This window comes from Salvelinus sp. IW2-2015, linkage group LG20, assembly GCF_002910315.2.
Source record: "Salvelinus sp. IW2-2015 linkage group LG20, ASM291031v2, whole genome shotgun sequence".
Lineage (NCBI taxonomy): Eukaryota > Metazoa > Chordata > Actinopteri > Salmoniformes > Salmonidae > Salvelinus > Salvelinus sp. IW2-2015.
This window is the reverse complement of record NC_036860.1, coordinates 2,666,987-2,681,977: the sequence shown is the minus strand read 5'-3', so window position 1 is coordinate 2,681,977 and position 14,991 is coordinate 2,666,987. Positions and strand designations below refer to the sequence as shown.

Below are 14,991 nucleotides of genomic sequence, written 5' to 3'. Positions count from 1 at the left end.
TTGTGACGTTTTTGTTTGTTTTGGACTTCGGCATGTTTTTTTTCAGCAGTTCGGGCACACCATTTTTCTCTAGAGGCAAGCGGAAGTCGGTCGATGAAGTCTACGCCCCCTCGTCGGCGATTGGTCAACAGTAGGGATACTTCAATGATGTGCAGTCTCAAAGAGAAACTAGGCACGTCACTTGAGAAATACTGCACCAAATATCATAGTCAAATGCAAAATCGCGCGACTAAAATCTCCTAAGCAAAAACGTCAAAATTAATGAAAAATGTATTAAGTTATGCGATGTTCAAATAAAACTGGTAACTCGGAAATCTCCTACTTCCGACTTCAGTCCGTTGGAAACAACTGGGAACTCGGAAAAACGAGCTCCGACGGGCAAATCGATTTGAACGGTCATCCAACTCGGAATTCCATCTCGTGAACTCGGGCCTCTTTCTAGAGCTCCGACTTTCTAGCCTTAAGATCACTGACGTCATGATTTGACCTCGTATTTTTCCGAGTTCCTAGTTGTTTTGACCTCGGCATTATTATATCTCTGCCGTATCACCACGCTTATTCCGAAAATGTGGTCTGAGGCGCCGTAAGGATGGTGTGACGCAATTACGGAGTCTCCAGAGGCATGCAGAGGTCAAATTGAGTGGAAGGTTGATTGGTTGACAGTAGATGGGGGCCAGTCTTAGATATACACAAACACACTTTCTTGACAACTTCCTTCACAACAGCTCTGGGCTGCTCTGCAAAAAAATATGTTTGCTCTGACTTCTGCGGAGGCCGCATCGCAGTAAATACTGTATTGTCAATACAGATGACGTGTTGACAATGCAGCACCTTTAAGCTCTCGTTATTTTCCCGAGTTTCCAGTTGTCTTGAAAGCAACATTCTAAAGGCCAAAGTTTTTCCTAACCATAAAGCAGTCATAAGTTGTATTTTTATTTTTAGAAGAACTTTCAAAAGCTATTGTATTGTGACTAGTGGCCAAAGGCAAATGTAGGCAAACCCCAACTACTAATATTAATGTCTTTGGGTGTTAGAAAAGTGCTATACAAATTCCATGTATTATTATGAATTATTCAATAATTTAAAAAGATGCTCTGTTAACTAATGAAGGTTGTTTAATGCTGATGTTTAGCATAGGTAGACAAGAAATACAACATTAAAATATAAAGACACGTTACTACTGAGCTTGTAAGGTTTAATTCATCATATGAACATGAAACTTCATATTTACTGTGGTAGAACTAGGTATCTAAATGGGTGTGTGTGAAATGTATATGATAATTGTATCAAATTTAGCTTAGTAAAACAATAAAACTGGGCGATAACATTGGGATCTATTGGAGCCTTTCCAACTCAACCCACAGCAGTGCTTTCTGCTGGCTGTGGATGACATTGCGTATGGCTAGAAGCAGATCCTCGGTGCAGCTCCAGGTGCTAGGTTCCAYAGTGTSGTAGAGCAGGGGRAGGGTCTCCAGCTGCTGCTRGTCCGCCTGACACACCTCCTCCATCACGCCATCCTCCCCTCGCCCGGTCAGCAACTTCCTGTCAATGGGGCAAAATAGATAGACTTTACTGTTTATAAATTGGATTAGAGAACATACAACTACAAAAATAGAATAACTTATGATCTAAAAGTGTATTGTAAACACACACAAATACAGATAGTCAGTCAGGCACCTACTTTAGCTTCTTGTGTTTTTTGTTCTTGGGTCGGATATTAATGACGATAGGGTACACCCCCTGCCTTAGAAGGCCCTCCACACTACTCAGGCCCAGCTCCAACAGACAGTGCTTGTCCTGAGAGACAAGACACAGAAACCTATATGGGAAAGGTAACCCACTAGGCACAGACAGTTCAACCTCTAGTTTTGATTTTCATTAGGTGTAGTTGTCAACTATCATGAATTCAATGTGAAATCAACAAAAAAATGTCACCATGTCATTGGATTTAGATTAAATGTTTGATGAAAAAAGACAAAATTCCCTTATGTTGATGACTTTTTCAAATCCATTCAGTTTTCCACGTCGATTAAGCATCATTACAAAACATTTTCTCGTTGAAATAGCGTGGAAGCAACATTTTMGGGCTCCCAAGTGGCGCAGCGGTCTAAGGCACTGCATCTCAGTGCTATAGAGGCGCCACTACCGACCCTGGTTAGATTACAGGCTGTATAACAACTGGCCGTGATCGGGAGTCCCATAGGGTGGTGCACAATTGGCCCAGCGTCGTCCGGGTTAGAGGAGTGTTTGGCCGGGGTAGGCCGTCATTGTAAATAAGAATTTATTCTTGACTGACTTGCCTAGTTAAATTAAGGTTAAATAAAAAATACAAATTGACACAACCAGTTTTTTCCCCATGGGAAGTGTTTGTTTGTTTGTGTGTGTGTGTGTGAGTGTCTGAGAGCGAGAGAGAGAATGAATGAAAGAGTGTATACCTGGCTTATTACATCCTGAATAGACTGCAGACTGATTCCAAGAGCCTGCTCTGGGGTGGAAGCATCTAGCAGGAAAACACTCTTAATATTTRTCTCTGTGGCCTGGATTGGCTCTGAAATACATCACTCCATGAGAAGCGGTAGAGAGACAACATATCTACAAGTAATTACTTTAAAACACAGCCGATCATGCAAGAAGGACAACAAGCATGCAACTAGTGCTTCTGAAATTTGAGTGTGTAGTGACACTATGTAAATAACCATGTGTGTCTGCATGTGTGTGTGTGTGTGTACCTGGTTGGCAGGTGTTGAAGTCCAGTCCAGACTCTGCTGGCTGAAGCAGTCTCTCTGAGGCCGCGAGAGAGCAAGGAGGGGGAGAAGATGACAGGCCGTTTGGTCTTGACCTGTATTGGCTGGACCATACTGTAAGGAATCAGGTGCTCCTCATGACCTGAGCAAAGACACACACACACACACACATTTAGGTTCATGCATTTTTATCTTACTATAGTCTTCAAAGGACAAAAATATAAATAAAGTCATATGGGAGGAGCTTACGGTTGCTGAGTGTGTAAAGGACCTGTGGGGTGGAACCAYTCCCACGACAGCTGGGGGACACAGCCTTGACCAATCGCACACGCTCAGAGCCCTTCTTGGATACCTACAGTGAGGAATGGAGGAATCAGTAGTCTGGTTACCCTTGGTTACCAGAGATTCACACACAGTAGGGACAAGAGGAGACGTACTTAAAAAAAAAAAAATCCTTCTGCTCCAGGGCTAAGGTACGTAACCTCACCAATAACAGRTGCTGGGCTCTGAGATAGAGAAAGATTTAGGGGGACTGCATCACTACGTGTCCCATGCAGTCTGTGAGTGCAGTCTAACAAAGCTAAACATTTGCACAACTGTCTGTTATAGATTAATGGAATGTTTAATCTTCTTCTCATGCTTATTAAAATGTCTTACATTGTATAACCCGTTCATTTGAACTCTGTAACAAAGGTATTATTACAGTACGTGGCACCTCTCCCTTACCTGTTGTAATTGGGCATGACCCCCGCCTGCAAGGGCTTGGCTGTGCGGGGGTTCACCAGGGTGCAGCGCCACTGGTACTTCCCATTGTAACGGGTGTCAGTGACGTGTATTATGTCATCACCCCCCCCCCCCCCCCCCCCTAGACAGGGCAGGTCGCTATGAGGGTCCAGGTCCAGGTTGACGCGCACGTAGAAGGAGTCAGCACCGTAGAAGGTAGGAGAAGGGAGCTGGGCACATAACTTGGAGTAYGCTGAGAAGAGGAAAAGGGGTYGGCAGTTAGTTACACARACTCTATTCTTTTATCTTTTTTMGTTCTATAAACAGRCTGACGCCTGGATAAAGGCCAAGACCATARACTATAAAGGTGTACWGTACTGYAAAAGCACATCAGTCAAGGAAAACAACTGTAAAAGCTGTCTCAGAACTTCACCCRCTGTGTTGGTCTGGTGTTTGAGAGAAGAGGGCTCTGTCCACCACTGCAGAGAGAAGTGGGCCACCTCTCCAGTGCACTGGCCCATCAGCACACTGCCCCCACCAAACAGAACCTTCTCCAGCTGGGCAGGGAGGAGAGAGACWGTTATACTKAGGCCTGTGTGGCTGTTTTTCTACTATCTGTTTGCCTGTCCATCTGTCTGTATGCCTRTGTTTCTCARCTCCAGTAACTCACTGCCCTCCTTCAGACCACACTGCTCAGCAGGAGAACCAGCTCTGARGCTGCTAACAAAGATGCCTGTGCGGTTGCCCCCAATGATGGTGATGTCATCTGCCAGGCTGCCTCTTCCTCTTTTGGGCGTAGTGGGGGGACTAGGTACGGGGGACAGGGGCTCGAAGCTGAAAGAGGAAGTGGAAAGAGAGATGGTAATTACACTTATCAGTATACAGTTAAGATTATATCTCACACCATAAAGGGTTAGCAAGTATACCTACACTACGTTGGATTAGCAGTCCTGATGTAGGCAGCACAGAGATGGAGACATACCAGAGACTGCTGTAGTTGGGTTTGTGAGGTGGGACAGGGGGCAGGTTGACGAGGTCAGGGGGGAAGAGGTGAGAATGCAGTGAGCTACAGGAGTTCGACAGGGAGACCTCACTCTGGACTCCTGAAACACAACATAATGAGACATCACTACACACATCTATACTTAGCCGGGGTTACAGGTATTACAAGTAGCTACAGACTTAGACAGACAGGAGGGATGTACTGAACTAAACCAAACCTGTGAGGTTCTCATTCTCATCACTGCCCCAGGAGTCCAGGTCAAACCTGTAAAGGGATAAGATCACAAAAGAGGACTTTTCATCATCATTTATTTAGTTTTAAATGCATTTACAGCATAACATGGGATTTAAGAGAGTGATATCTCCATATCGGAGAATAATGTAAAAGTTGATCTGCTATGGTATGACCATAGATATCCTATTAAATTAATAATAATTCTAATTCCTAATTCTATGGGTATGACATACTCTATGTTGACCCTGCGGTTGATGGAGTTCATACAGGGAGGGAAGGGGAAGATGGAGAGCCTGTTAACATCCCTCTCACTGTCCACTGTATGTAAAACACACAGGACACAAACAAAGAGTGAAATAGAGAATGACTAAAGTATCGATGCAGGCCCACAATTTAAACCTATTCATTGTCTCCTTGACAACTTGAAAAGTTGATTAATTATTCAATAATCCACATATACTGTGTGTATTCACAGCTACACTGTTCAGTGAGAAAAATACATTTGTTAATATAATATAGATGAACGCAAGATGAGACATGATGCTTTGATATGTTGGCATGTCACAAAGTGTTGTGGAGTAATGTAACAACTCACTGGTGTCAAGAGATTCTCCTCTGAGTTTGAGCGGGAACCTGCAGACAAAATAAAGTATTTAGAAGTCTAAGCCTATCCTCTCTCATCAAAGTTGTCAAAAAAAACATTTGTTTTGGCCATGCCTATTTCTACCATGTCTTATTCAAACAGTAGTTCAAATACAAGGTTTATCCTTCATCAGCTACAGTGATGTAAAAATMTAGAATAAATAAAGTAAACATGAAAAAAAAGAGGGATTAACTCAGGAATGCTCTTTTCTTCAATGCTATCCTTGCAAAACCCCAATCCCCGAATCCAGTGGTTCCCAACCTTTTTCCGTTACTCTACCACCAAGTATATTTGCTCTGGCCAGAGTACCCTTAAAGTACCCCCTCGTGTGCATTTGCCAGTAAGCCTATGGTCTCATGAGTCTTCTCAAGTACCACCAGTGGATAGGCCAAGTACCCCTGGTTGGGAAACACTGCATTCATCTCAACTCTACCCCCTGTATATTGCCTCGCTATTGTTATTTTACTGCTGCTCTTTAATTATCTGTTACTTTTATTTCTTATTTTTGTTGGTATTTTTCTTAAAACTGCATTGTTAGTTAAGGGCATGTAAGTAAGCATTTTACTGCAGGTCTGTTGTATTCGGTGCATGTGACAAATAACATTTGATTTGATTTGAATTGAATTGAAATATAGGCTTACCTTCGGAGTGGTCATGGGTTTGGTCTGTAGAGGGAGACTGTGACACAGAAATGAAAACAGAGACATCATCAACATCTGTTCACTGAAAGCTATCCTACAGGTACCAACATGCTGACAGTTACACAAATTCCTCTCTGGCAACATCAATTCAATTCAGTTCAAGGGGCTTTATTGGCATGGGAGACATATGTTAACATTGCCAAAGAAGTGAAGTAGGTAATAAACAAAAGTTAAATAAACAATACATAAAACATCATATCTCTAACTCTATGCAAAACAACAATGTGACCTAATTAGCACACAGGAGTTGCTTCACTCTGATCTAAAAATAATATTCTCTGTAAGTAGACCATGAATAATCATGCCAAGTAAAATGATCATTATTATTACGGGGATCAGCTCAATGGTACCTACTTCAGTACAACTCTGTGAATGAGTCAAATGAAAAGACGGGTTGGACAGCAACACTGCCACACTCCTCAAGGACTATTTATTACATGATTATGAAGAGATAAATGTTGTGGCTACTGTTGATGGTAACACTATAATGTTGCTAATATTCTAGCTGCTGCCAATGAAGATGATAAGATGGCGATGAACTCTGACCTTGCAGAGCAGCTGGTGAGTGCCGTTGGGCAGAGGGCTGGGGAGCAGCAGGGCCCGTAGCACTGGTCCTCGTTGCACAGAGACAGGTGAGACTAGGAGAGGGACAGAGAGACAATCACATTAGAAGAGTACAGGAGAAGGCTAACAGGTCGACACTGTAATTTGATTATCATATTTTTGTGAGTGTGTGAAACTGTAGGTCTGACAGAATAGGGAAAACACACTTGTGTTGTGCAAGTATAATCAAAAGTGTGTACACAGAATGTGTGTACATACAGTAGCTGAGACTCACACAGTGCATACAGGGGGAATTCTGCTCCCTGCTCCTGTCCTTCTCTTTCTTCAGCTCTCTCTGCTGCTGCTCTAGATTGGCCTGAAGCTCTGCGATGCGTTTACGCAGACAGTTCTTGTCCAATAGGCAGTCAGTATACTCCAACTGCAGGCTGTCTCGACTGCGCAGAGCCTGAAGGATATACAGTATCAGAGGAAGGAGGAGAGAACGTGCTAGAGAGATGAGTTATGAGGAGACAGACAGACACAGAGTGGGGGAGATACTGAGTAGTGGAAACACCTGCGTGACTAGACAAAAATTATGTATTACGGTGAGTAATGTGGCAACTATGCAGAGAAGGGCCTTATATTATCCAGCAAAAAGGCCTCAAACTCAACACTCCGACCTCAATATTCCTCTGTGCATGTGCATTCAGTYTCCAAACAGCCATGAACAATTTAAACCAACAGAAACAAAAACCTTACCATACATTGATTACTTGATTCTAACCCATATCCCTACTCAGACCTACTGACCTGGTCCCTCTCCTTCTCCAGCTCCATAATCTGCGGTTGAGTCGGAAATGCTCCTTTCCTGTTCTGTCTCCCAGTCCAGCTGGAGATCATCACCGTCAGCTGCAGCTGCTCACACTGAGACTCCAGCTCACCAACACACCATACCATCAAAGACAGAAAATACAATTGTGTTGATATACAAAGGCATGTTTAACACTTTATGAAGCCTGAACAAAGACAACTTGAAAAACCGTCACCAGCTCATGACTTCTGAGAGTGAATCACGGGACAGAAATGGTGTGATATTGCTATTTCTCTGCTCTCACGTCAGGTTTTCCAGGAACTGTTCTGTTTTTGTCACTAGATGTCCCCATTGCACCTTTTTGTACCTTTTGTTTTTTTCCCTTGCTCTATTATTGTTTGCACCTGTATTGTCTCCCTTTTAGTATTTAATCCCTTGTGTTCCTTAGTCCTGCTCAGTGTTGTATTTAGCACCCAGCCCCAGCCCAAGCCTTGTTGTGAACATATATTTTTCTCTTGTTGGATTTTCCAGAGGTTCTCTGGTTTGTTCTTTGATTTTGGATTAGTCTTTTAGGTTTTTTTTCCCTTGCTGTTTTTACCACTTGTGGATTTTTCTTTGTTTTGGAAGTTATCTATTTTATTAAACCACCATCTCTAGTACTGCTGTGTCTGCCTCATCTTCTGGGTTCTGCCGATTTATGACTGTTTCTAGCACCGGGTCCTGACACTCACCTTGTCCTAAATCCCAGAGCTCTCCAGCTCTCCCTGTAGTCTGGCGTTGCCACACAGCTCGTGTCTCTGCTCTGCTGCCTACCTGCGGTCCTGCTTCAGGATGTCAACAGAGCCTGAGGTCAAAACGGAACAATACAAAAGTAGAGCAGCACCGTCGGAGGGGAACATCACAAACTCAGAGGTGAATCAGATTCACTCTGAGTGGTGCTCTCACGTTGTGTTCAATGTGACCTGACTTCTGGAATGTCATGTGCTGTCGTGGCTTCCTCACTCTTCTCGGAACAGCGGGGTGCCGTTCGTGCGATGGTGACACTACTGTTCCTTCTGACTGCGCAATATCGAGACAGGACTACTGTCAGTCTCTTTCTCTGCCTCCATCAGTCTGGTCTTCAGCTGCTCCATCTGTAGAAAAGGTTGAGTAAGAGTATTACAAGGGAATCCTACCAGGGAAAAGGCTTCCTATAAAGGCATGTCCCAACAGCTCTTTCAAAAAAAATGTATACCCTCCATCCATCCTTTTATCTTTCTCCAGCTGCTTTCTTCTGTCCCAGTCACCATCCCTCTCCTTCAACAACCCATCAGACCCCTTGTCCCCTTCTCCTCTCTATACCTGTTCCAGTAGCTCTCTCTCACGTGCGGAGGCCTTGGCCTGATCCTCCAGGGCACGAGAGTATTTCACAGCCTGTTCCAGGTGRKTGTCCTTCAGCCGGCCCAGCTCCCTGCTGCCTGCCTCCCAGTCCTGACGCAGCCTGTGGGAGACACATTCAGCCAGCTCTCAGTACACTGGACATAGAAACTGTACATCCCTATTAAAGAAATGTATGACAGCCATGGACCATGGCTCATCATGAATGTAGTTTKTGTATATCATTCRCGATMTTTCAAYTTCCYGTCTYAATACTGTCATTCACRTTGGGTGRAMTGCACATTGTTGGGCCRTGTGGATAACAACCAGATGTTTGTGTGGTTTTACCTGTGAAGTTCAATMAATCAAACTTTAATGCTTCTCATASTGTCATTTGTCTCACAGTGCTTTAAGCCCTGTATGTGTGGTTCRGTGTGGTGTACCTCTCCATCTYCAGCCGGTCATGTCGTAGGTCCAGTGTCTTGCGTTCAGCCCGGCTGCGCTCCTCCTCGGCCACACGGCAACGCTGGGACAGGCGGCGCTCACACACGCGGCTCCCCCGCAGCTGCTCCCTCAGCTTACGCACCTCAAGCAGCAGGAACTGAGTCAGGCCCTCTGGACCCTCCTCATCTGGGGGGGACACAGCAGTGGAGGTAAATGAGGGACGGGGGAACACTGGTCATACAGGAGTGGAAGGGGGATATTTGGGGACAAATCCTTACCCAAGATGATGGAGCAGCGCTGGGTGGGCTGTTGTCCAGTGAGCTGAGTGTATTGCWCMGGGTGGTAGAACTCCAAAGACTCCATGAAGGCCTGCAGGCCACGCTGGCCCCGCCCATGCAGGATGTCAATCAAACGTCCTGATWAACAGTTAMGACATCATTAAAGTTTATAAGATGAAGACGACAATACATCCTGAAGATGGAGACACTGTAAGTACTGTACTGACACAAGTGTGAAAGCTGCTCATGTTCCAGGTAATCCCTTTGTCATCTTTTCCTCTCTAACCTCATCTCTCTGTTTCTTCCTCTCTCCCCGTCTTTTTCACTCCCCATCTGTCTACCTCCTCCTTTATCTCTCCCTCTCCTTTACCTAGCTAGTGGCCACCCCTTCATTCCTTTCATCTTGATCTCCTGCCTCGTTACTCATACCTGTCTCCCCTCCCTCTGTCTCTCACTCCCCTCTTGCTATCCTTCCTAACCACCTTTTTCTCACACGGCACAAACCCCTCCTTACCTCATTCTCTCCGACCTACATCCCCTCTCCCTGCCTCCTCTCACTTACAGTTGAAATCGGAAGTTTACATACACTTAGGTTGGAGTCATTAAAACTCGTTTTTCAACCACTCCACAAATTTCTTTCGACCAAACTATATTTTTGGTAAGTCGTTTAGGACATCTACCACAAGTAATTTTTCCAACAATTGTTTACAGGCTGATTATTTCACTTATAATTCACTGTATCACAATTCCAGGGGGTCAGAAGTTTACATACACTAAATTGACTGTGTCTTTAAACAGCTTGGAAAATTCCAGAAAATGTCATGGCTTTAGAAGCTTCTGATAGGCATTTGAGTCAATTGGCGGTGTACCTGTGGATGTATTTCAAGGCCTACCTTCAAACTCGGTGCCTCTTTGCTAGACATCGCACTTCACAAAATAGATGGCATCATGAGGACGGAAAATTATGTGGATATATTGAAGCAACATCTCAAGACATCAGTCAGGAAGTTAAAGCTTGGACACAAATGGGTCTTGACAACAAAGTCAAGGTATTGGAGTGGCCATCACAAAGCCCTGACCTCAATCCTATAGAACATTTGTGGGCAGAACTGAAAAAGCGTGTGCGAGCAAGGAGGCCTACAAACCTGACTCAGTTACACCAGCTCTGTCAGGAGGAATGGGCCAAAATTCACCCAACTTATTGTGGAAAGCTTGTGGAAGGCTACTCAAAACGTTTGACCCAAGTTAAACAATTTAAAGGCAATGCTACCAAATACTAATTGAGTGTATGTAAACTTTTGACCCACTGGGAATGTGATGAAATAAATAAATGCTGAAATAAATCATTCTCTTTACTATTATTCTGACATTTKACATTCTTAAAATAAAGTGGTGATCCCAATTTATCGAAGACAGGGAATTTTTACTYSGATTAAATGTCAGGAATTGTGAAAAACTGAGTTTATTAAATGTATTTGGCTAAGGTGTATGTAAACTTCCGACTTCAACTGTACCTTTTACACTCTTCTCATTCCCTTCCATAATTTTTCTCTCATTCTCCCTCTCTTTTTCGCTCCCACACATTCCCTCTCCCTCCCTCCCTCTCTCTCACCAGCCTTGCTGATACGTAGTGGGTACTGGGTGGAGTTGAGGACCTCATCCTCATCCTGCTCGTCAATGACCTTGCACTGCCTCAGGTAGGGGGTAAGCTTGGCTGGGTTCAGGATGCGGGTCAGCTTGTGCCTCACCCCCTCCACCCGGTCCCACAGCTCCTCACAGCACTCCTCAGAGAACGGGGACACCGGCCGCCCCTCTTCCTGTCCCGTGTCATAATCCTTCACCCATACTGTGATGCCTGGTACAGAGGAAGCAAGTTAATATAGGACTGGTTTGAAAGAGGAGCCAACATTCTGTGTTATAAAGAACAGGCTCAAACTATGTTGATAATACAGTTTATGGCCATTGTCTGCTGCATTGTGAGAAGAAGCAAAAGGAGGTGCTTTTCTGGCTGTCCTCCAAGGAAAGCTGGAGGGGATTATTTTGCATTTAACATTAGAGCATTCGGAAAGTATTCAGACCGCTTGACTTTTTCCACATTTTGTTACGTTACAGCCTTATTCTAAAATGTATAAAATGATTTGTTTCCCTCATCAATCTACACACAATACCCCATAATGACAACGCGAAAACAGATTTTTAGAAATGTTTGCTAAAAAAGAGAAATACCTTATGTTGGATTTGACATTTTGAACATTGAGATATTAAATAAATGATAGAGAAGAAGCATAGAATTGTGAAAGAGACTGGGTTTTATGTCAGAAGTTAATGGTTCTCTGTAGAAAGACAGATGGCTTTGGAATGTGCTGGGTGGATGGGAGGAGAGCAACGTGTCGATATAGGGGAGACAGATGGACATCTGTGGATTAGGTGAAGGAGGGGTTGAGGTCAGGAGGTGAGGTCAGATCCCCTGAAGGGAGTAATAAGGGTTTAGTATCCTGTTACTCTTTTCCTGTAGAACCATAAGATGCAAGGATTGGAGAGAAGGAGGAGTGTCTTAAGTGGGATATATACTGTATATCTGTGATGGGAGAAATGTTTTTATTTTATAACTGCTGTACAGAACCTTTGGGAAGAATTAAACTTGGTTCAAGCTTGTCTAGTGTCCGTGAGTTATTTACTCTCAAAAATAAGAACCTAACACTTATTTACATAAGTATTCAGACCCTTTGCRATGAGACTCGAAATTGAGCTCAGGTGCATCCTGTTTCCATTGATCATCCTACAATGTTTCTACAACTTGATTGGAGTCCACCTGTGGTAAATTCAATTGATTGGACATGATTTGGAAAGGCACACTTCTGTCTATATAAGGTCCCACAGTTGAAAGTGCATGTCAGAGCAAAAACCAAGCCATGACGTCGAAGGAATTGTCCGTAGAGCTCCGAGACAGGATTGTGTCAAGGCACAGATCTGGGGAAGGGTACCAAAAKAAATCTGTAGCATTGAAGGTCCCCAAGAACGCAGTGGCCTCCATCATTCTTATATGGAAGAAGTTTGGTGCCACCGAGACTCTTCCTAGAGCTGGCCACACAGCCAAATTGAGCAATCGGGGAGAAGGGCCTTGGTCAGGGGGGTGACCAAGAACCCGATGGTCCAGAGATCCTCTGTGGAGACGGGAGAACCTTCCAGAAGGACAACCATCTCCGCAGCACTCCACCAATCCGGCATTTATGGTAGAGTGGCCAGATGGAAGCCACTCCCCAGTAAAAGGCACATGACAGCCCGCTTAGAGTTTGCCAAAAGGCACCTAAAGGACTCTGACCATGAGAAACTAGGTTCTCTGGTTTAATGAAACCAAGATTGAATTATTTGGCCTGAATGCCAAGTTTCACGTCCGGAGGAAAACTGGCACTATCCCTACGGTGAAGCACGGTGGTGGCACCACCATGCTGTGGGTTTTTCAGCAGCAGGGACTGGAAGACTAGTCAGGATTGAGGGAAAGATGAACAAAGCAAAGTACAGAGAGATCCTTGATGAAAACCTGCTCCAGAGCGCTCAGGACCTCAGATTGGGTTGAAGGTTCACCTTCCAACAGGACAACGACCCTAAGCACACAGCCAAGACAACACCGGAGTGGCTTCGGGAGAAGTCTCTGAATGTCCTGGAGTGGCCCACCCAAAGCCCAGACTTGAACCTGATCGAACATCTCTGGAGAGACCTGAAAATACCTGTGCAGTGACGCTTCCCATCCAACCTGACAGAGCTTGAGAGGATCTCCAGAGAAGACTGGGAGAAACTCCCCAAATACAGGTGTGCCAAGCTTGTAGCGTCATACCCAAGAAGACTCCAGGCTGTAATCACTGCCAAAGGTGCTTCAACAAAGTACTGAGTAAAGGGTCAATAATACTTATGGAAATGTGATAGTTAAGGTTTTTTTGTAAAAAATTCTAAAAACCTGTTTTTGCTTTGTCATTATGCGGTATTGTGCGTAGGTTGATGAGGGGAAAAAACGATTTAATTGATTTTAGAATAAGGCTATAATGTAACAAAATGTGGAAAAAGTCAAGGGGTCTGAATACTTTCCGAATGCACTGTATTACAGGCTGTAGGATTAACTTCCAGTACTATGAACACATTTGATGGTGCGTTTATCTGCACCAATGATTTACTCAAGTTTCTCCTGGTGTTGCACAAGGTTGGTTGGTGGGTCGTAAACAATGATTGGGACGACATTAAATCTGTCTCAGAGCTCAAGAATGCAAACACTGGTGTGATTCATATCGCACACTTAAAAACCTACTGTGATAGCAGACAAAGACCTCAACTACTGAGGAGCAGTTGTGCCAACTCCCTGGACTAAGAAAAAACATGTTCAATTGAGACTCTCGACACGTTTAGTYGCACAGATCAYGGACCCATGATCTAATTCCGTTACTGGATGWAAATCCACTTCACTTACTGTAGTTCAATAACCAAAATAGATTTTTTCCAACTCAAGGTGCCGTGTCATAGRTGACACCCCATTTTTTCTGCAGAAGTCTAAAGCAACATAGTATATGTTTTAAAGTTAGCTATTTGCCGACAATGAGAGGTAAGTAAGTGCTCCATAACCACGCCCCCCTCGCTCACATATAGGCTAACAGACAGACAGGTGGAGACACATCTGTGTCCTGTGGAATCTTTTCCTGTCATCTCTCTTTTTCCCATGCAGCCTACTCATGTAGTCAATAGAAAACATTGGATATTTTTTATCAAGATCAACTTTTTCCCAGAGCAGTGTCAACATCTCAAAATAAAAATGAACACCCCTCAGACTACTTGGCAATATGAAWATTTACTACATTAATTGACCGGAGCTTACAATACTAAAAATAACTGTGACTGACAAGACAATAAGGAGGGCGAAGTGTCATTCAGTGCCGCAACTTTTCACCCCCGATTGAGTCATCTAACTTTATCTGAAAAAGTCAGTTAAGAAATGCTGTTATGTCATCTTTAGAAAATGTTTAAATAATAAACATGACAAGAAGAAATCTTCATTTCCCACTTACCACTCATTGTCAAGGATTGATTGTGTTGTAAGCAAACTCCTCAGACTGATATTCCACTTTTCGTTTTGATCAATCATAAAAGGATGAATGAGTCCATAGAAACGTAAACTACTATTCCACTATGGCTATGCTATTGCGTTGAGAAGCTGGTTGTGTTGTACCTGGGACGCAGTATCACACCCCTCCCCAACTTTGCAGTCCCGCCTCCTCACAATTGTCTGCACATCCCATATTCCACCAATCAGCAATTGTTCACAACTGTCCTGATCWTTCCAGATGACCAAACCAGGATAAATTTCCAACAACCGGATGTATCCGGTTTTCAGGGATACAGCTAATTCAACATAGGCTTCCTTTTCTGATGAAAACCGGATGTGGTACTCCTCTCAGGCGTTTTCTTTTAAGCCTGCTACTTTAGGTTAAGGCCAGGTTAACCCAAATACTGTATCTCTGGTTAACG

General features: G+C 43.8%; 1 pseudogene; it reads right to left on the bottom strand.

Moving 5' to 3' along the window:
• Positions 1-1,178: 1,178 nt before the first annotated feature.
• LOC111981217 (caspase recruitment domain-containing protein 11-like) lies at positions 1,179-14,679 on the bottom strand (annotated as a pseudogene).
• Positions 14,680-14,991: the final 312 nt, after the last annotated feature.